This window comes from Herpailurus yagouaroundi, unplaced genomic scaffold (genome assembly GCF_014898765.1).
Source record: "Herpailurus yagouaroundi ecotype Mexico unplaced genomic scaffold, PumYag 29, whole genome shotgun sequence".
Lineage (NCBI taxonomy): Eukaryota > Metazoa > Chordata > Mammalia > Carnivora > Felidae > Herpailurus > Herpailurus yagouaroundi.
Genome location: NW_024412377.1, coordinates 91,861,406 through 91,884,798, shown reverse-complemented (window position 1 = coordinate 91,884,798; position 23,393 = coordinate 91,861,406). Strand labels below are relative to the sequence as shown.

At 32.7% G+C, this 23,393-nt stretch overlaps 1 long non-coding RNA gene and 1 other non-coding gene across 3 annotated transcripts in view; both read right to left on the bottom strand.

The window, feature by feature from the left end:
* The window catches only part of LOC121013589 (uncharacterized), a 175,757-nt gene that overhangs the window by 133,752 nt on the left and 18,612 nt on the right, over positions 1-23,393 (bottom strand). The gene's annotated exons all lie outside the window — the stretch shown is intronic.
* Positions 10,562-10,664, bottom strand: LOC121016907 (U6 spliceosomal RNA). Its single transcript, XR_005784527.1, has one exon. It is a non-coding gene; the product is annotated as a U6 spliceosomal RNA (small nuclear RNA).

Below are 23,393 nucleotides of genomic sequence, written 5' to 3'. Positions count from 1 at the left end.
TCTCTCTCTCTCTCCCACTAACGGACCCTAAAAACAGTACGTCCCCTATCACTATATGGTGTACACTATCTGTGAGACCTAGTTATGTATGTGTTATATATATATATATATATATATATATATATATATATATAACAAATACATAAATAGGTATCACAGATAATGTACAACATATACTTATATGGTACGTACTTTTTTTAAGTTCATTTATTTTGAGAGAGAGAGAGAGAGAGAGAGAGAGAGAGAAAGAGAGAGGACACCAGCAGGGGAAGGTCAGAGAGAGAGGGTGAGAGAATCCCGAGCAGGCTCCACACAGTCAACACAGATCCTGACACTAGGCTCAAACCCTTGAACCATGAAATCATGAAATGAGCCAAGATAAACAGTTGAACACACTTAACCAACTGAGCCACCCAGGCATCTCTGGTATGTAATTTTATTACAAAAATATATCATAGTGTCTCCATCACATTGTAGCTCCATGACCTTAGATGGTTTCAAAAATCGTTCAGTTTTCTGTTTTCACAGCAGTAAAATGAGATAGTAGTAATACAGGCACCAAGGAGCGATAGTGATGATTAAATGTGTTGCATTTAGGAATGGGGACTAGCATAAAGTCCATTCATGATAATAGTATCTAGTAATTAAATTGTAAGAAACGTAAGCCCTATGTGAAGGATCATATAAAACTTTACCATGAAGCATTAAGAATAATTTATTCAATAAATATCCTATCTTGGAAAACATTCTAAAGATAAACATTTCCCTCAATAAAAGTACAGATTAATGCAAACTCAATTAAAACCCAATTTCAATTTATGGAAAAACCTTATAATGATAACCATCTGTCATTTGATGCAAACTGTGTAACAACTCTGAAGAAATTTTTGAAAAATAAAGGTAGTAAGAGAAGTATTATAAGCTATAAAAACCTGATTTTAAAAACACTATATTAATCAAACATAATGATAATGGTATATGAATTAGACTTTTGTATTTAAGTCTCATTTGGATCAGCAGATGAAGAATTATTAATTTAATATTGCTTCTGAGAATATAAATTATATATTAAGTATACTTTGAATTTATATTCAATATGAAAACAATTGTCAGATGAATATGACAGCTAACTGTATGAAAAAAAAAACTAACAAATCAAAGGCAAATATTTATTAAATTCTCATGGTGGAGAAAAAAATGGTGTATTAGTTTAAAAATATTTACCCAGCAATTCCAACCTCTGTAAATTTAAAAAAGGGAAAAGTACATTTGAAAAAAAATATTTATTGAATATTAAGAGAAAATAACTGGAAGTGAAATAAATACCTATTAACAAAGAAAAGTTTAAATAAACATAGTACATCAATACAATTGAATTATATTGAGTATTATGTAACCATTAAAATATATTTTGTTAAATAATGAGTGAATAAAACCATCTTCCTATATAATTGTAAATGAATTAATGAGTATTAAACTAATGTATTCAGTGTCCTCTTCGGTTTTGCAAGTAAATAAATGTGTTCGATAGAAATATATAAACAAATGTAATTATTTTTAATGTATTATATAATAAACTTCTATTATTTATATAATCCTAAAAATAAGGGCTCGTTTTTGAAATTTAACATAAGCAATAAAACTTTGATTTATCAGTTCAAGATCTTTCAACGATACACTCACAATTCATATTTATCTCTACCTAATGCATTAGAATGGTTCTTTCTAGCAGCACTCTGCAGACAATCTGCCCCATTTTTTTTAAAAGGGTAAGATTTTTCCTCCACTAAATCACAGGCTTATTATCTGACCAAATATGTTGTTTGAAATTATATAAATTTAAACATTTCTTTATAAAGGTCCAAAATTCTGTAGGAATATCTGACAAGTGTAGACAGAGCCCCTTCATCGTATACCCAACATTTTGCACTGTATTACACTAAAGAGCAATTTGTTTCTGTCTCTCAGGGTTGAATCATCCAAATAGAAGTCAGTTCTAAGTCAAATCCCATGAAGTCAATATCAATCACCAACTACTGATGTTCACCCAAATCCTACACACTGGCATTTACTCTTAATAATGAACAATCACTGATGAAAAATAAATATGGAAAAGTTTTCAGAATTTAACAAACTTTAAACAAATCATAGGTTTGACAGGTAACTCATTTCCTTAATAAATTAATGGTTTACTGTGGGAGAAAAAAATCCAAGAACACAAGCTACATAAAATGTGACATACTTTGGGTATTAAATTAAGGAGGCATTACTAGCTGAGAAGGTATCAAAACATAAATTAATAAAATAGTATGTACGTAAGAAAAATTAATAATATGCCTAACTTAAATTATTTTTAAAGATAATGTACTCTCAGATCAGGAAAAATAAAGTATGACAATAGTGACACATGAAACATAATTACATTAAAAATACATGTTTTGCTTAAGCAGTTCTTGAATCAAGCCTGTAAAACGAGTCTTCGAATATTTGCTATTACCAAAATGGAAAAATTTATGGAGTATATATCAGAAGAGAAGTGAAGGTATTAATTTTTAGGTATAATTGAAAAGACTATTTATTGAACTAAATTTTCAGAGAGAAATGAAAGGGGTGAGAAGAAAAAGTCTGCTATTACTTGCTGGTGACCTTAGGCAAATACGTTTTCAATGTCTCAGTTTCTTCATCTAAAATAACATTTCTAAGCCTTGGGATTTGGGATCAGACAGGTTTTTTTTTTTAATTTTATTTATTTATTTATTTAATTTTAAGGGGTGTTCTATGCATTGTATGATGTTCACCAGCATCCTTGGTCTATACCCACTGGATGCCAGGATACCATTCTGTATACATCCTATTATGTGGATTTTCTATCACTATTACACAGTAATTTTCACAAACATGAAGGTCTTATTCCAAGGTATTTTCAGAGAATTAGCAAAATTAATGTGGAAAAAATAGATATACAATCAAAGTACACAATATATACACTTAGGAATACATTATCTTCATTATATTTCACTTCATATAAAATCATAACTTGGAAAGGAGGCAAGTTTCTTAGTCTTGCGATATATATCAAATGCATTTCTTTTCAACATTTGATATTGAAAATGATCAAAAATTTTCCTGCATTTAAAATTATCTATTAAATACAAATTGGTAGACTTATTTATTTTTCAAAGACTAAAAAATAATTACATGGGGGCTTCAGTTATTCCTTATTTGGGTGGTTTAGTTTTCTTTCTAGTATTTTGTGCTTTTACTACTATACATATAAGAATATTGTGTAACTTTTTTTCAGTTGCTAACATTTATTCATTTTGTTTAATGGTTTTCCATATTTGCTTTCTAAGTGACATTTGCTAAAATTCTATGTTATTCTCCATATCTCTCTGCAGAGCACATTTATCCTCAATTATTTTATAATTCTTTCCTGCAATTATATGGGATTCTCTTTGTTATTAGAGATTGCTTTTTGCAGTAGAAGGACATTCTTCTCACTTTTAATTATGTTGTCTCTTAGAGGCACTTCCCCCTCCCTGCAACAGTTGGAAAACTTGTTCTCAATGTACCATATGGTTGTCACCAAATTTTTTTATTTCTTCACATTTGATTAATATTCCTGCAGTGTTATGATTAGTAAACACATTACCTTCTGTCATGTTGTAAGTTTAAATTATTGACCTCTAAGCAAACATTTATGCAATTCTTTTTATCTTTTTTCTCCATATAAAATAAACGGCTCTCCTGAGGAAATGTATATTTTCCCTTGTATGTTTCCAAAAATAAAGCATTTATTTTGGAGGTGTTTTAATTTCAACATACAGCATTAACATTACTAATCTATATTAATAAAGAATTCCAGATCCAAAATAAGACAGCCCCTTCTTTCAGTTTAATTGTGGTTGTATCTTAGTGGTATATAGGAGTCTGATTTTCCATGTCTGAGTTAACAGTTCCTGTGACGAGGTGGACATAATGATCCTGGTTAAGCAGGGTTGAAATGTGGGTGCATCTCTTATGTGGACAAGATAGGAAAAAATACAGACGACCCATATGTCCTACATATGTAATATCATATCATATTATATAATGTTATAGATGTTGTTATATATGTTGATTTTATATATATATATATATATCTCACATTCTGTAATTATGTTATTTTATTTAAAATCATAACTATCCTGAGTGAATTTATTACTAAAGAGTACCAACTCTATCTCTCTCTCCCAGCCCCTGCCTTTTCTTTTACATGCACTCACACATGCACACACCACTGATCATTTTGAGGTTCCCCCCTTTTTTTCGTAATATAGGACCTCATTGTCTGATCTTTTTTACAGGTATGACTTATGTTGTAATCAGAAAACGTTACCTTACATAAATGTGTGAAACATTCTGTTGGAGATAACAGAAGTTATTAACCCAAACTAGTTTAATCTCACCTGGCAATTTTTTGCCTTAGACAACAGAAAATCCACGTACACAATGTGGCTTCAGAAATGGCTAGATTTAGCTTCATAAATGATGGGTCTGAACCCTGCTTCTGTGTCTTAGCGCTTTTTTTTTCTCTGATAATTCGATGTTCAAGCAGGTCTCTTCCCACATGTAGTCAAAGGTAGCTTAACAGCAGCTCTTGGTTCACATTTTCCTGAAATCTTGTGAAGGCAGAAAAGATACTAAAATGCTTTTTCTCAATGATTTAATTACATTCCTGGAGAGGGGGCTGATTGTCCAGATTTGGGTTATGTCTCCATCTCAGAGTTAACAATTCCTGTGACAAGGCAGGCATAATGATCCTGATTAAGAGGGTTGAGTTGTAGGTGCATCTCTTATGTGGATGAGATAGGAAAAATTGCAGACGACCCAAGAACATGGAGATTAGATAGATAGATAGATACAGATATAGATAGATATAGATACAGATATTTCTCAAAAAGAAAAAGAATGTTGAATAGATGGAAATAGGAGATGTCTCTTCCATGTGTGGTTAAGTTTTGGTCTGAAACAAATGCATGAACTATTAATTTCCTGAGGGCAGTGTCCACTGAATAAATTGTTGAAAAGGTAAATGAATCTTTGTTAATAAAATAAATATATCCAGATGTGTTTGTCACATTAACATGCCTCTCTCATCCTCTATATGATAGGAATTCTAGCAGAGGACAATGTTGGCAAGTATCTTCTCAGATACCTTAAGGATACTCATAGGAACTTTCTATTCACTATAAGAATTCACCAAACTATCCTCATTCTGTCAGACATACCTAGTCACGCAAATGTGGTACTCAAAGGAACTGACGATAAATAGGAGAACTTTATCATACTAATGATATCTTACCACTCCTTGGAAACCAGAAAGCTCAATGTACTATGCTGTTTTGTGTTAATCATGTATAAGTTTGACATTTTGCAGGCAAAACCATGGATCTTTCTTGCAAAGTGTTCAGAAACAGATCAAGGTAGATTTAACAAAGGATTTAATGCCTAACACTATTTACATATTTGTTGAATAAATGAATAAATGAAGGAATATAAAATAAATTTCAATGAGCTATAATTGAGTTAGAGTGAAAGTCTTGGTTTCTTAAAAAATTAAGCAGAAATCTCTTCGGTTATGATACTTCGTGAAGCTGAAATAAACATATCAATCACTTTCTAAACTAAAATGTATTAAATACTTCCTGTTTAGTAATCAGGGATTAAATAATAAAATTGAATCTTCCTGATATTTGTAGAACCTTTCTGTGCTCATTAACATAAATCCTAGAATCTGTGATTACCATCCACAATTTACATGTAAATGTGGAAAGTGTTGGATGTTGTGCACTTCACTCAGTTCCACATACTGTGGAGATCACCCTCCCTTAAATAAACACCTGGCTTTATCACTTTTAAAAATTCCTGTAAGTTAAATAATTTTAAGCCATTCATTTATTTTACCTGAATCTCTTTACATCAGATGCTTGGTGGGACTTTTAGTGCAAAATGTAGTGTGAACTCAAGAAAGTATTTAGAGTCCCTAAAAGAGCATACAGAATAGAACTCTGAATAACACAGGAGAAGAATTAGCCATCGTATAACTATAATTATAATAAACAGGATAGCACTCAATAAAATATTACAGTAATTAATTGAATCCTATATTTGTGTATACAAATGGAATCTGCACATGTTAGAAAAGCAAAGTAATTAGTATCTTCTACTTGAAACTGATTAATTCTCTTTTGAAACTGAGAGAGTTCAGAAGAGACTGAGTGTTCAATCCATTTTAAGATAAACTTCAGAATGTTTTTTTAGATTTTGGAAAGATATGTATTGCAGAGGAACTTCAAATAAATGTGACAAAGAAGGGCCAGTATTAAAAGTAGATATGAAAAAGAAGATCAGAAAGAAAAATCTCACTTCAGAAATGTAACAATTAGATTTTAAAACAGGAATAAAGTACTGCACTGTGAATGTGTGGAAGAAAAATCAACAATCCAGAAAAAGCAAAGGATTAAATGGGAGGGGTAAAAAAGATTTGTCCTCCATTAACAACATCATTTAAAATTGCAAACATACATGAAATTTCAGTTAAAAATGTTAGAATTAATTTTGCAGGACAGCCAATGCTTGGGAAGGCTGGACTAACCTAAGGCATTTTAATCTATAAGTGAGGCTTTGTCCAAGATCCTGCTGGATACAGCGCTCCTGAGAAGCTAAAGACTTGACAACACTCATTAATGTTCACACAAAGACGCTGTCTAAAAAATGTAATCCATGTTGGATATGTATTTCCAGATTAGATATGAAAGATGAATAAAAATATTCCCATAAATCTTTGATGTCTTAAAATTCCTTTGGTCAAAGATTTTCCTAACTTTTTGATGCTAGGTAATGTTTGCTTTTGTTGTTGTTACTTTGTTTTCTTTTGTTTTCAATTGCTAGCATTTATTTTTAAATTAATCACTAAAAGCCCTTAAACATGTCCTGAGGTTTAGACATCTCTTTAATTTTGATTTTTATTCTCGTTATTGCTATTAAATGCCAGAATTATATTTGCCTCATCTCTGTAATTATTGCTGTATCTCCCTAAGAAGCTTTTAAAACTGAGAGCCTTGAACCTGTTTTTTATTACAATTTAAGAGAACAATAGCTGAGGGTTTTGTTTTGTTTTGTTTTGTTTTTTGGCATATTTTCCAGGTTTTAAGGACAGAGAAAATCCCTCAGAATTTAATCACATGCAGATATTTAGAAGGAGGCATGGGAGGTAATAAATTTTATATTTAACGTAATTAATTGCTTGGCTAATCCTTGGAAGTTTGAATAAAATATCTCCATAATTTAACATTAATTTCCATTTGGATAATGCAATGAATAATGTATTATGCTTTGTTAACTAGATATCTTTTACCAGGAATAAAAGTGAGCAAGAACTAGACAAAAAGTTTTATCCATAGAATTGATTATAGAAAAATAAAAATAACTATTACATAGAAAAATGGTATAAATAATTCAGTTAATATCATTAATAGTCATATCTAAGAAATATCAGGGGTTTTTAAATTGTTTTTTCTGAGCTTAAATATTAACATCACATCAAATTTTGTTTCTTTTTATGTCCTTTTGTAAATGCTTCAGTGTACCGCAAAAAGTAAGGTAGTATCTTCTTTTACAAAGCATAATACCTGAGACATTGTGGGAAACGTGGCTATAAAATCTGTATTTAACCAAATAAATTATAGTATTAGATATTCTCTCCTCTTGTAGTCAAAAACTTAGCTAGTATTTTTCAGGGTGCCTTATTAACTTTTAAGGGCTGAGTGGAGAGTTCTAAGATTGCTATTTGATTGGTATAGATAAGGACTGTTATTGGCAGTATTTACAATATTACAGGTTTTCCCCTTTGCAAATATGAAAGCAATCATCTATAAAGGTTATTTAGGTAAAAAAAGAGTTCGCTAAAGCAGTAGGGAACATATCTTAATATTTCTCATTTATACTGTGTTTTTCTACACTTACAGTATGATACATGCAATTTAAAACTTTTACTATAGTTAGGCACTTTATGGGTACATGAAATAGTAACATGATTCCAAATGGTCAACTGTACAAACACTGTCATTCTAGTATTAGATGTGCCATTCTCACCCATCCTGTCATGGAAAGAAAAATATCTCCTAGATTCTGGTTTATCCTTGCTGTGTTTCTTCCTATACAAATAAATGGTATATATTTTTTAAATTATTTTTTATTTAAAAACAATTTTAACGTTTATATTTTATTATTGAGAGACAGAGCATGAGCATGGGACAGGCAGAGAAAGAGGGAAACACAGAATCCAAAGTAGGCTCCACGCTCTGAGCTGTCAGCATAGAGCCTGACGCGGGGCTCGAACCCACAAACTGTGAGATCACAGTCTGAGATGACTTCAGATGCTTAACCGACTAAGCCACTCAGGCGCCCCTTTAAATATTTTTTTAATGTTTATCCATCCTTGAGAGAGAGAGAGAGAGAGAGAGAGACAGAGTGCCAGTGGGGTAGGGGCAGAAAAAGAGGGAGACACAGAATCCGAAACAGCCTCCAGGCTCTGAGCTGTCAGCACAGAACCTGACAGGGGGCTCAAACTCATGAATGGGGAGATCATGACCTGAGCAGGAGTCAGAAGCTTAACTGACTCAGCCACCTAGCCACCCGTGTTATATATATATATATATATTTTAGTTCTCATTTTCTATAAAGAGTGCTATAGTGAAGATAGTCTTTCCGCCTCACCTTTTTTGAAAAAGGTGACTAACACATCCCTTGGGATTTCCTCCACTTTATAAATATCCGTATGTTTTCAAGTTTTTTGGGTATTTTTTCTACTTCTTTTTATATTAACACAGTAAACTTAAGATATTTTGTGTACAATTCTTTAATTTTGATATATATATATATATGTATATATACAGACTTTTATAAACACCACTGTAATAAACACCAGCCCTGAATCTATTGGGTATTACCCCTTTGCAGTCACATCCTCTCCTCTCTCACCCTGGCAACCACTCACCTGTTCTCCCTGACTATAGTTTTGTAATTGTGAGAATGTCGTGTCAATGAAGCATATAGTTTTTAACAATTTGAAACTAGCATCTCTCATTCAGTGTAATCAAAACTATCAAAACTATTTATGCATATCAAGTTTATTCACTGTTATTTCTGATTAATATTCTGGTGGGTGGATGTGCCAGGGGACACTGACCCATTCACCCACTGAAGAACATCTGTGTTATTTCCAGGTTTTGGAGATTATGAAAGAGCAGCTATAAACATTGGTGTACAAGTGATTGCGTAAATATAGGTTTTCATTATTCTAGAACAAATATATAGGAGTAGAATTTCTGAGAAATACAATTAGTTTAACTATATAAAAACTGCCACAACTGTCTAAAGTAACTACACCATTTTGCTTACCTACCATCACTTTATGCCAAGTCCCATTTAGTCTGCATCCTCACCCACACTTGGTGTTACTAGCGTTTTTCATTTTAACTATTCCATTAGGTGTGGAATAGTATCTCCTTATGGTTTGAATTTGTGTTTCCCTAATAGCTCAGAATATTGAACTTGGTTCATATGCCTAATTGCTTTCCATATGTCCTATCTGATGAAGTTTCTCAAGTCTCTGATTTTTTTTAATTGGGTCATTTGTTTTCTTACTATTGAATTTTGAGAATTCTTTATATATTCTGGATAAAAGTCCTTTTTCAGATATGTTATCTGCAAATATTTCCTTCTAATTTGTAGCTTGTTTGTTTTTTCATTCTGTTAGTATCATTTCATCCTCTTAGTATCATTACTTTTCTATGGCATTTTAGGCATGCAGTTTATGTCTATTAAGTATAATTTGTCCATCTTTTATTAAGCATCTACATTTTTACTTGTAGTTAGAAAGCATTTCTGCACAGTGAGACAAAGAGGAATTCACCTACGTGTTCTTTGAAAACTTATTTGGTTTTATATTTTTATATTTAGAGCTCTGAACTCTAAATGTTTAGCCTTGTGCAATGGTGTGAGGTTTGGATCTGATTTTAGCCTTGTCAAATGACCAGCCAATTATCCACATAATATTATTTAAAAAGCCTCGTTTCCCAAAAGATTTGAGATGCTACCCTCATCTCATATTAAACTGCCATGTATTTTTAGTGTAATTCTGAACGTTTGTTTCTCTGGTTAGCATGACTCTTCATGCATCAGAACCATGTGTTTTTTTTTGTTTGTTTGTTTGTTTTTTTTTTATTTTTTTTTTCAACGTTTTTATTTATTTTTGGGACAGAGAGAGACAGAGCATGAACGGGCGAGGGGCAGAGAGAGAGGGAGACACAGAATTGGAAACAGGCTCCAGGCTCTGAGCCATCAGCCCAGAGCCTGACGCGGGGCTCGAACTCACGGACCGCGAGATCGTGACCTGGCTGAAGTCGGACGCTTAACCGACTGCGCCACCCAGGCGCCCCCAGAACCATGTGTTTTAATCATGTAATGTCTATGTTATAATCCAGTGTGGGTTTATTCTCTTTCAAAGATTTTCTTTTTTTTTATGGAACACATCACAAATTTGTGTGTCATCTTTGCACAGGAGTCATGCTAATCTCTATATTATTCCAATCTAGTATATGTACTGCTGAAATGAGCACTCTAATGGTGTCCTTAATCAGTATACCTAATGCTAGTACCACAATCAATAAATATATGCTAATTTTTTCTTGCCCTATTTCCTTTCCTTATTTGTAGCACTATATTGTAAGATACACGTGACATACATCATATAAAGCATTTTATTCCAACACCATTCATACATTCCTTTTAGTCTTTAATCTAGAATTAAGTATACAAAATGTCTAATGTTAGTCCTTTTGTTGTTATTTCCCCTATTCTCTCTTGATTGGATGAAGTTCATCTTCTAATAGATTCCTCAGAAAGGGCTAATGAGTACACAATTCCTTGATCTCTTGCATATTTAATCTTTTCATGTAACCTTGATAGAAACAGTTTTGCTGTTTATAAAAATTCTTTGTCCACAATTATATTTGAGTTTCCTGAAAATGTTGATCCCTCTCTCAAATTTTTCTTGTTTTCCATAAGTACATATGATGGAGCATGGACAGTAGCTTGGTGGAATGTGCTATTTATTTTTTCACTTAGAGCAAAGGTAAATTGAGGATGGCCTCTTATATTTATCCTAATAGCATGAACGGATATTTATAGTTTTATTTGTTCTTATTTTTATTTTATTTTTCTGTTTTAGAGGCGTGAAGAGGACATGTTGCAAGATTTATATTTATACAACACCATTATTATTATAATAATTCAGAAAATATGTAAATGAAATTATTTTGCTACCAAATATGGAGACAAACATAAAATTCCTAGGTCATTGTCAAATCAGTAGCTTATTTTGTGTTGTAACTTGCCGGAGATAGTGACATCACTAGCTGTTTTTGCTTATATAGCAACAAGGGCAATGCACTCCCATGTAGTTGGGCTTAATGAATGCTTATTGGCTGAATAAATACTATATGTTGCTGAAAAATTAGTCAAAGGCATAATCCTACAGTTTATTCATGTTAAAATCAATCCCAAACACCAGAAACGATGCTCAGAAAATGTTATTTTTCTTGGCTATTTAATCTTAAATGTATGCCAATAAACCTAATAGTCACTGAGAAAAGGGAATCATGGAAGTTCAATAGCTGATTTGTGTTCTTTGTTCCTTACATCCATATGGATCTTTTTTACAACAAAGCACAAACCTTCATTATCCACCTAATTGTTTTGAGGCAGCTCCCTCAAGGTGGACTATTCCAAATCTCAAATGTCCTCAAGGAATGAAAGGACCACTCAGCCTTTAAAGTAGAGCAATAACAAATTTATATCATTTGCCCTTTCAAAGCCTTGCTAATCATTAAAGAATGAGGCTAGGATAAGCAGCATCAACATCACTTAAGAATTTATCAAAATCACACAATTTCATGTGTCTTCTCAGACTTAACTAAATTAGAACCTGCATTTCACTAATACCCCAAGTAATTCAGATGATTATTAAAGTTTGAGAAGCACTACTTCATATGGATTGGAAAAAAAATTTTAATAAAAAAAATACTAACAAAAGATAAGGAAGAAAAGGAAGAAATCAGGGTTGTCTACAACAGAGTTAAACTTAGCCATAGTATATTTAAGCAGCATCAAGAAAAAAGATGAAAAGGCTAAGACACCAGCTACAGATTCAAAAGTCAAAGCAGCTGAGAAAGGGACAAGTTCTTCCATATCTAGGTATCTTTCCCTAGATCTATAATCATACATTTTCTTGAGATGCTTAGGAATCTATAGAAAACATACGTTTTTCATTCTGGACCTAAAAATAGCAAACCATATGAACTTGAAAAAATTAGTTTGTCTCTCAGCATCAATATTCTTATGTGTGAAATAAAATGGTTGGATAACAATTATAGTTTGACAATAATGTGAATACTGTCCTTTACAACAAAGAAAAATACTGTCAACTGAGACCATATTAGAAATGATGTTCTTCCTTTCTTCCTTCATTCCTTCTTTCCCTGTGTAGGAAAAAAGTCTCAAGGGCAGGGAACATTGTATTTATTTTTTAATCTTCAGAATCAAGCATAATAATGTCTCATGGTGAGTTCCCAGATGATGTTAGTGGATCAAACTGACAGAATACAATCACCAATGTTGGAGAATTCAGGTATTTCTTGCTTAGTAGATATCTGGTGGCCTCTCTTAGTGGTAACTTTTTGCCAAGTGTTAATTCAGTTTGGAATGTAGTAAAGTTTATAACAAGGTAAGATGTAAAAGACAGATATTGTTCTGGGTTAAGACTATTAATGTACAACTCATTCCATTAATTTTTGTTTTCTTTTGAGAATATTTTATTTGTGCAAGTGTACAAATGTCTGCAATGAAAATATTTACAAAAGATATGAATTTTCTGTTATGCTACTGCCTATATTTAGACATAAATGCAAACACAATTTTATTGCTAATTAATTGGCTAACACTTGACAATAATAAAAATAAACATTAGTAAATGAAATCATTAAATAAATAAAAATATAAATATTTCAGGTGCTCATTATTGACCTCTCTACAAATATTTGTTAGTATAGATTATTTTTTCCAAATGTTTATTTATTTTTGAGAGAGACAGCATGCAAGCAGGAGAGGGGCAGAGAGAAGGGGACTGAGGATCCAAAGTCGGCTCTGCACTGACAGCAGTGAGCCTGATGTGGGGCATGAACTCATGAACCATGAGATCATGACCAAAGTTTGATGCTCAACCAACTGAGCCACCCAGGTGCCCCAATACAGATTATTTCTAACAGCTGGACTAGCTGAATGTATAATACGTATCTTTGGACCTGTAGTCATACTGGAAGTTTTGTACTGATACACATCAAAGCACCAAACTATTCTAACTTATATGTGCATGCATCTGTATTGACATTTCAGGATTATCTGTAAAATGCCTAATTTTATTCCAATATTGATACAGATACTAACACATAAAGATTTAATACAATGAGCTGTAAGATAATCAAATGAAATAACCTAGAATCACTAATTATCCTTTTGTGGTAGTTGGCTTGATCTCCATCTACTTCTTAATATCCTGAAAATGGGTAAAAATATGGAAGCACCTTCATTTAATCTTAAAAAATATCACATTTCATTTTCAACATAAAAATAAGGCACTCAGAGTAAAGGGTAAATTCGTTAGTTTTATTACTGGGAAAAAAAGAGGAAAGTACTAAAATAAACTTTTTCTCCAACTTTGAATTCATACCAATGTGTCTAGTAGTATCATTGAATTCTGATGGCCTCAAACAGACATAACCATAAATGCTAATTAGGAAAAAAGAAGAAAGTTAGGATGCTTCATTAATAATTAGAATGTGCTCTTACTATATAACCAGAATCAGAGTTCAAAAATAATTCATATTTTAATTAACTTCTTAAATATTTGCATGCAAGTCCAGTACAACTTGATCTTCAAAGACATACTGCATCAGTATTCTCTAAATATTACTGTGGAGAGTTTTAATAAGTTTATGGTTATTATAAGGCTGGAAGTTATAGTTAATTACTTTTTCTCTCTTGCAACCTATTAATAGTCTTCATGAAAATAAATTAGTCCTTTCCATATGCATGCATTATCACCAAGTCCAGCGATTTACTGATTACAACTATAGAATGGAAAGGATAAGAACTGAAGCTCACATTTAGAGAAACAAACCTTGCTCCTACTCTACTTCCCACCTCTTAGGACTGAATCTTCTACTAAGTTAAACAATTAAAACTTTTAGGGGATTTTTTGTTTTGTTTTATTCTCATTTGAATGATCACAAATGGGGATACTAACAGTACCAGATTTAAATGTTACATTTTAGCAATATTTAATTTTCTGCTATATTTTTGTAAACCATTTATGATTTCACCAAAATTCAAAATGCATTTCTCCTTGCTCTTAGATTTTCACCATAACCACAACGCTATTTGTTTCTTTTGACTATTTAATCATTTCACTTTCTCTTGCCTAACTTAATGTGCGTGTGTGGACATGTTTACATGTTGGTGCTTAAACAACAAAATAATCAAAAGATCAAGATCAGGATTCAGTTTCTCAAACTATTGCTCATCTTAACTTAAAAAGTTATGGACAAGCTTCCCATCCCCCAATGTGTTGAAGAGATGTGAAGAAAAACATTTGCAAAGGCAATTAAGAGTCTAGATGTAATTAGAACAACACAATTATTCTCATGAAAGATATGAAAAGAAGCAGATAAAAGAAAATGGATCATTTTTTTGTTGTTCTTTTTAAAAAAAATATGTCTCAACAAAGCAAACAAAAACATTGATTTGAAAAGGTATATGCACCCTTATGTTTTATTGCAGAATTATTTATAATAGACAAGATATGGAAGCAACCCAAGTGTCCAATAGATGAATGGATAAACAAAATGTGGAATATTACTCAACCATTAAAAAAGAATGAGATCTTGCCATTTGCAACAACATGGATAGACCTAGAGGGTATCATGCTAAGTGAAATCAGTAAGAAAAAGACAAATATCATAGGATTAAATTTATATGTAGAATATAAAAAACAAAACAAACAATTAAACAAAGAATGGTCTCTTAAATATAAAGAGTAAATTGGTGGCTACCAGGGAAGTGGTGGGTAGAGGGATGGGCAAGATAGATAACGGGGATTAAGAGGTGAAAAATCTTCCAGTTATATAATAAATATATCACAAAGATGAAAAGGAAAGCACAGGGAATATAATCAATAATATTGCAATAATACTGTGTGGTGACAGATGATAACTACTCTTACTCTGGTGAGCATTGTGTAATATATAGAATTGTCGAATTATATGTTGTAAACCTGAAGCTAATATCATATTGTATGTTATTTATACTGAAAAAAGAATACAATCCAGGCCGTGGTGGTATAATGTAGCTCAAATTTTTATTCATTTTCTTATGTGTGGCCTGAACCAAGGTTCAGGAAAATTTGTAAGCTCCTGCTTCAATGAATGGAATTCACGGAATAAACTTGGGAGTTAAATCTAGATCTTTGCTGAAGGAAAGTTATGTACTAAAAGACCAAGAAGCTAAATCTTACAACAAAGAGACTGTCCTTTTTAAGGGTGGTAATACAGGCCTGATTTTGTATGGCATATAGCCTTCATTAAGTAAATCCACATGAAGAATCCTGGATCAGCTAATTCATAGAGAAAATGTATTAGAGATATAGTACCTATAATAGACAAGTAGATCCTCATGGCTGATAAAAAATATGATTTATTTTATATAGTTACCTTTTCACTTTAGCCAATTCATCACATATTATGTTTCAAATTTATAAAGTGCAGCAACATTCATTTACACCCATGTGCGCGCGCACACACACACACACACACACACACACACACACACCACGTTAGGCTGAACATGGGTTCTCTTTCCAGTCATTACCTAATCCTGTAGGGACCTTGGAAACATTGGGTTCAAGAGATTCTGTAATTCTTTTCTAGGTTTTCTCATTTATTTAAATAAAGCCTCAGTGATGAACATATTTATATGCAGAAGTTCCCCCTTGTCTTTCTAGATTAATTATGGAAATATAAATTTCAATGTTATTGGCATATATATGGCAACTGAAGTCAGCAAGTTTATGTTATTCTTATTTTCATGTTTATGGCATTGGTTTATGTGTACCTTAAATTCACAGATAAACTCCACTAAGCCACAAAACATAATACTCCCATTGGATATTCCATTAGCAGCAGCCCATTTTATCCAAGTTAATTTTTACCCTGGGATTAAACATTAAATTCATAGCATAGAGCAAGGCCTTCTAAGCTTGGGGTGACACTTGACTGTGGCATTTCGGGAGTGTTTTGTATGAAAACAATACATGGAACAATTAAAGGTATAAATATGCTGTCTTTATCAAGCCATGGATGCTGACTGAGGAATGAAGTGAAGGGAAATCTATTCTTTCTCTTTATGGTGACTATAAATTTGTAAATTTAGAGTGGATAAAATATCCTCAAAATTTTAAATTAAATATATGCAATATAAATATTAGGATTCATGGATTTTTCTTCAATGAAGCACATAAACAAAGTTAACAGATGGGGTGACAGCTTGGACTTTGATATTTACATCTACAACTGACAAGGGATTAGCATCAGGAATTTAGCAGGAACTTTTGCAAAACAACTAGAGACAGGAAAAACAATAGGAAATTGAGAAAAGAATATGAATACGCCAAGAAGTTAAAGTAGAAAATTCAGATTAAATTAAAACTAAATTAATATATTCACACCAATGGAAATTCAGATTAATACAATAATGAGGCAACATTTTAAGATGATATGCTTAGCAAAAACTAAAAGATAATACCAATGTAAGAGATCTGGGAAAATTCAGTGGCTCATGGCAGAACTGTAAACTGGCTATATTCTAAAAAGAAAAACATTGTGGAACTTCATGAAATTAAGTAGCATACATTAACATTCCAGAAATTCAGTACTGGGCATTTTTCACCAGAGAATCTCCCATTGACGTATAAAGGAACGTGAATATGCTCATTTTCATGGTGGGAGAACTTACATGTAGGAAAATCTAGATATCTATTTTTAGGGGGAAAAATAAGTAGGATTCTTTGGATATATGCCTCAAAAGAGGCATACAGGGACACGTGGGTGGCTCGGTCAGTTAAGCATCGGACAATGAATATTGGCTCAGGTGATGATCCTACGGTTCATGAGTTTGAGCCCCACAACCAGCTCGGCACTGATAGCACAGAGCCTGCTTGGGATTGTCTTTGTCTCTCTCTCTCTCTCTGTCTCTGGCCCTCCCCCACTCTCTCTCTCTCTCTCTCTCTCTCTCTCTCTCTCTCTCTGAAAATAAATAAATAAGCTTAAAAAAAAGCAACATACTAGAAACAGAAACAGAAACTAGAACATATCTTAAACTTCTGATGTTAATTCTATTCTTTAACATTATAGTAGAAACCCTATTTTTTTTGTTTTTTCTTGTTCTTTGATTTATGCATCTTCACCCTAATAATGCTGAATTGCTTTGTTATATTTGACTGTCGTTTTCATAACTTTGTTTTATATTGTCTTTGTATTTGTCTTTATTTTTATGTTCCCTCTCTTAAAATATGGCTAATTTTAATACATTTCTCATGTTTTTAATCGTCAAAATAATTAATGTTAAATGTAGATTTATTAATGTAATTTAATTTATATTTCCTTTCTACCTTCTTTCCTTTTTTACATTTTTAAAACATTTTTTCTATGCTTCTATTTATTCTTTTCTGCATATTTTGAATTGATTATTATTCATGTTTTTCCTCTATATGCCCTATTTCTATCAAATGTGTTGTTGAAATTTTAAAATGTGTATTCATTCAACTGGGTTCATGGATGATTACTAACATTCCTCTCCTCCTGAAAAATAGAATAATCTTAAATGGTCCTGTGAACTAACTATGCTTCTTCTTATCCTGTGTTGAGTTACTCTCATTTGCTTTTTTAATTCCTCAGAGAGAATTATCATAGTGTTTTACAGCTGTGGATATTTAATATCCATATATATCCATATATATACACACATATATACATATATATATACACACATATACATATATGTATATATATTCTACATATATACGTGCATATATGTATATGCACGTATATATTAGTTTTTAGGCTGCATTCTACTCTTGAACACAAATAATACTTTCTTGTCTAAAAATGGGTAAATCTGCAGTAAGTTCTGTAGGTATTTTGAAGCTATTACTCCATTCTGTTGTCTTTATATACTTACTGTTAAAACATGTCTTGTTTTAACAAGTGAATCCCCCATATGTAATATCTTCTTTCTCCATATATAATCTCTTCTTTCTCTTTGATTATTTTTAAGATATTATTTAGTAAGTTTTTGGCACACTTAATTATCTGCACATTTTATGTAGTTTGTTATGGATTAATTATATTTATCTTTGTTGGAATAAGGAGTAACATCAGTATCTGAAAATTCATACAGAATAAAATCAATATGGTCATCTTAAAACATTCAGAAGAAGCATATTAATTAAAAATGCAACAACTACTTATGATTTTAAAAACAAAAGTAATAACCCTAGAAAGAGAGAAAAACATCCTCAATCTGATGAACAGCATTTTGGAAAAATATATAAAAAGAAACACAAAACTATAGCTAACATCATTGTTAATGGTGAAAGACTGCATGCTTTTCCTCTAATAATGAGAAAAAGACAAAGATATGCACTAAAAATGACTATTTAACATTGTTCTACAATTTACAATAAGTCCAAAGGACAAGGGAATGGAATAAATAAATCAAAGCATGCATTTTGGATATACAAAAATTGTACATTTACAAATAGAAATTTTATTTACAAAAGGAAAAATGGAATCGAAAGTATGAAGGGAAAATAAGATAATATAAAAAATAGAGAGAGACTTTACATTGACCAAGGATTGTAGAGAAGTTAACTCCATATAAGCTAGCTATCAAGCATATGAAAATGTACTCATATCATTAGTCATGAAGGGAATGCAGATTAAAATTACATTTTGAGGGGCGCCTGGGTGACTCAGTCGGTTGAGCGACCAACTTCGGCTGAGGTCATGAACTCACAGCTCGTGAGTTCGAGCCCCACGTCGGGCTCTGTGCTGACAGCTCAGAGGCTGGATCCTGTTTCGGATTCTGTGTCTCCCTCTCTCTCTGCCCCTTACCCACTCACATTCTGTCTATGTCTCTCTCAAAAAATAAACATTAAACACAATTTTTAATTACATTTTGAAACAGTTACAAACATACTATAATTAATAAATAGTTAAAATGATACTATCAAATGCTGACAAATATGAAGTCATTGGAACTTACAGACTCTTGGTGTGGATGTACAATTTTACAAGCCTATGAAAGCAATTTATTAGTTTCTTATAAATTGACACACACAACACAGCAATTCCTTCCAAGAGAAACAAAAACATAAAATTCTCTTTATCCTCAATAGCCAGAAACTAAAACATCTCAAATTCACATGAACAATGTAATTACACATGAATATGTAAACAAACATATATGTGTGTGTGCGCGCGTGCGCGTGCATGTGTGTGTGTGTGTGTGTGTGTGTGTGTGTGTGTGTGTGTGCTGGCATGTGAATAGTCTTGATGCTCCCAACTACCTGGCTACAGCTAGGTCAATGATCCTATTCTATCATAAGTTCTTTCCTTGGCAATTTAAACCCAGGTGCAGAGGCCCTTCATAAGCGAGGCAGTGAGAATTTTGGGGCACACATCTGGTTTAAACATAGCAATAAGGAAAACCTGATTTTTAAATATCTTTTTTTTTAATTTTGTTTTTTAACGTTTATTTTTGAGACAGAGAGAGACAGAGCATGAACGTGGGAGGGGCAGAGAGAGGGAGACACAGAATCTGAAACAGGCTCCAGGCTCTGAGCTGTCAGCACAGAGCCCGACGCGGGGCTCGAACTCACGGACTGCGAGATCGTGACCTGAGCAGAAGTCGGCTGCTTAACCGACTGAGCCACCCAGGTGCCCCAGAAAAACCTGATTTTTAATAAACATGGACTATAAAAGCAAGTATCTACTAGCTCTGCTGAATGAAAAAAATAATAAGTAGGGGTGCCTGGGTGGCTCAGTCGGTTAAGCGTCCGACTTCAGCTCAGATCACGATCTCACGCTCCGTGAGTTCGAGCCCCGCGCCGGGCTCTGGGCTGATTTCTCAGAGGCTGAAGCCCGCTTCCAATTCTGTGTCTCCCTCTCTCTCTGCCCCTCCCCCGTTCATGCTGTGTCTCTCTCTGTCTCAAAAATAAATAAAAAACCTTAAAAAAATTTTTTTAAATAATAAGTAATTTGGATTTTAATAGAGATACAGTAGTAAATTATTAATAGAAAATAAATATCAATAGATTATTAAAATACACTGATTACAAAAAAGCTTTTTCATGAAAAGCTCTCTTATGAATAATTTTATTATAGAAACAGTAATTATTTACATAGATTTTTAAATTAATGTGAAGTTAATTTATGTGATTATGAATCATAGTTAATGTAACTATGGCAGTAATTTAGGCTATAGTTTCTGAATCTTTAGGTTTAGCAAACTGACTGAGCCAAACACTGGAGACTCATAACCACACTGGAGCAGGATTTTCCCACATAATGGAAAATAAAATAGAAAATAAAAACAAATATATGACATTTAAAGGAATCCTCAATAACACAGAGCCAAACACTGCAAGATTCAGTGACTATTTTCATATCCAGTTAAGCAACTGACGAGACACAGATAATAGTTCACATAGACACCCAAGTATTTTTGAAATTGACGAGAAAAATAAAAAGTAACTCAATTACTAAAATGAAACTACTGAGGTAAGATCAATGTATCATGTGTTACATGAATATGAGCACTAGAAAGAAGGCTAAAACATGGATCTTTTTAAATATATAAAATGTATACAATCTAAATAGGAGTGGGATTCAAATGAGTTGGCAATAGAAAGAAGATAAGAGGGGCAAGGGATTTGACACCCAGAACTTGAAGGTTTTCCAGACTTATATAGGACAATTTTGAAACCCCAGCTATTATACCTGTGGAAGCACCTAACTATAAAATACTCTAAATAAATGTAGTCAAAAGAGTAAGAGATTGAAGTGATCCAATCAATCCTCAGATGATTATCAGAAGACCAATAATCCTCAGATCCACAAGGAGGTCAAAGTGGGAAGGGGGACTTCATTTCACTGAAGGCATATTACTCAGAGATAGCTACATACAGTAAAAGGAAAATGTGAATGGGGAATAGTGGCAAGAGATTTAGGAAAACTCAGCTGTTCCCCTTTTAGTAGCACCTGCATGGTAAGGGTTATGACATTATCTTAGATAAGGAGTAAGGCCTTCAAGACCCAGAACGGAAAATGGAATAATACCTGCTCATCACCTCTATCACTTTACTTGGCCCCTAAATGAGCTTGACTACAACAGTGAATAATGAACATCGAGGTATTAGATTTTTCTTCCCCTTGTTGAACCCAAGTATTTTATAAATGTTCCATTATCCAGCATGAAGGATTACAGATGAAAAAACAAAAGAAAAAAAAAGTCTAAAGATACAAACATGCATGGCGCCTGGGTGGCTCAGTCAGTGGAGTGTCTGACTGATTTCCACTCAGGTCATGATCTCACAGTACATGAGTTCAAGCCCCAAATCAGGCCCCACACTGACAGCCCAGAGCATGCTTCAGACTCTCTCTCTCTCTCTCTGTCCCTTTTTCAAAATAAGTAAATAAACAAAAAAAAAAAAAAATGAAGGTAAACATGCATTGTGGGAAAACAACGACTCTTTAAACACAGTGCCATGCGACCTAAGACTTACAACTTAGGATATTTCACATCCCCATCCTACCCCATCCACTGTAGTCCTTTCCTTTACTGCTACTTACATGGGTCCTTGTTTCTCTCTTTCGCACCCCATTTTCAGAATTTCCTACCTCTACCTTCTCTGTCTGATACAATTCTCAGGATTAGAACTCTTCCATTCCAAAATGTCTTGAAATGTAATGAATTCACTACATTTGTATTTGTATGGGATCTATGGTCATTAAGCCACAATTTGGGCTGCCACATCTGTGTCTATTTTGCTCCAAATACCTAATAATTGCTCTTTCCTTAAGATAGGTCTACATTAAAATAGGTCTTTCCCATAATTTTACAAGCTTTTAAATTATAAAATATTTTAAAGATAATATTGATCATCTCAGTTATTATATACTCTTTTTTTTCTTAATACCTTTTTTTTTTAAGTAGACTCTAAGCCCAGCACAGAGCCCAGTATGGGGCTCAAACTCACAACACTGAGGTAAATACCTGAGCTGAGATCAAGAGTCAAATGCTTAACCAATGGAGACAGCCAGGTGCCCCTTAAAACTTTTTTTTTTAATTGAGGTATAACTGACATATATTATATTCAGTTGTACATTCTAATGATTCCATATTTGTATGCACTATGAAACAATCACCACTAAGTAAGTCTGTCATCATCTATCAGCATAAAAGTCACAATCTTTTTCTCATGAGGAGAACTTTTGAGATTCATTCTTAGTGACTTTCAAATACACAATAAAATATTATTGACACTAGTCATCATGTTGTTCATTACATCCTCATGACTATTTACTTTAAAACTGGAAGTTTGAACCTCTTCACCTCATTCACTCCCCAAAACTGCCAAGACCAATATCAAGGAGCTAATTGCTTATGTTTTCTTCTATAAGTTTTATGGTTTCAGGTCTTAGGTTGAATTCTTTAATTCATTTTGAGTTAATTTTTTAATATGATGTAAGACACTGTTTTAGTTTCATTCTTTTGCATAGGGCTGTCCACATTTTTCCAGCACCCTTTATTAGAGAATGTCCTTTCCTTATTTTATATTCTTGACTCCTTTATCACAAATAACTGACCATATATACATAAGGTTATTTCTGGGCTCTCTGTTCTTTTCCATTATTTGTGCGTCTATTTTTATGCCAATACCATACTGCCTTGATTATTATAGCTTTGTAATTTGATGCATCCAGTTTTATTCTTCTTCTACAAGATTTCTTTGGCTATTCAGTGTCTTTTGTGTTTCCGTATAAATTTTAGGGTTATTTGTTCTATTTCCATATAAAATCCATTGGAATTTGAGAGGGACTGCATTGATTCTGTGTTTCTTTGGGTACTATGGGCATTTTAACAATATTAATTCTTCCAGTACATGAGCAAGGATG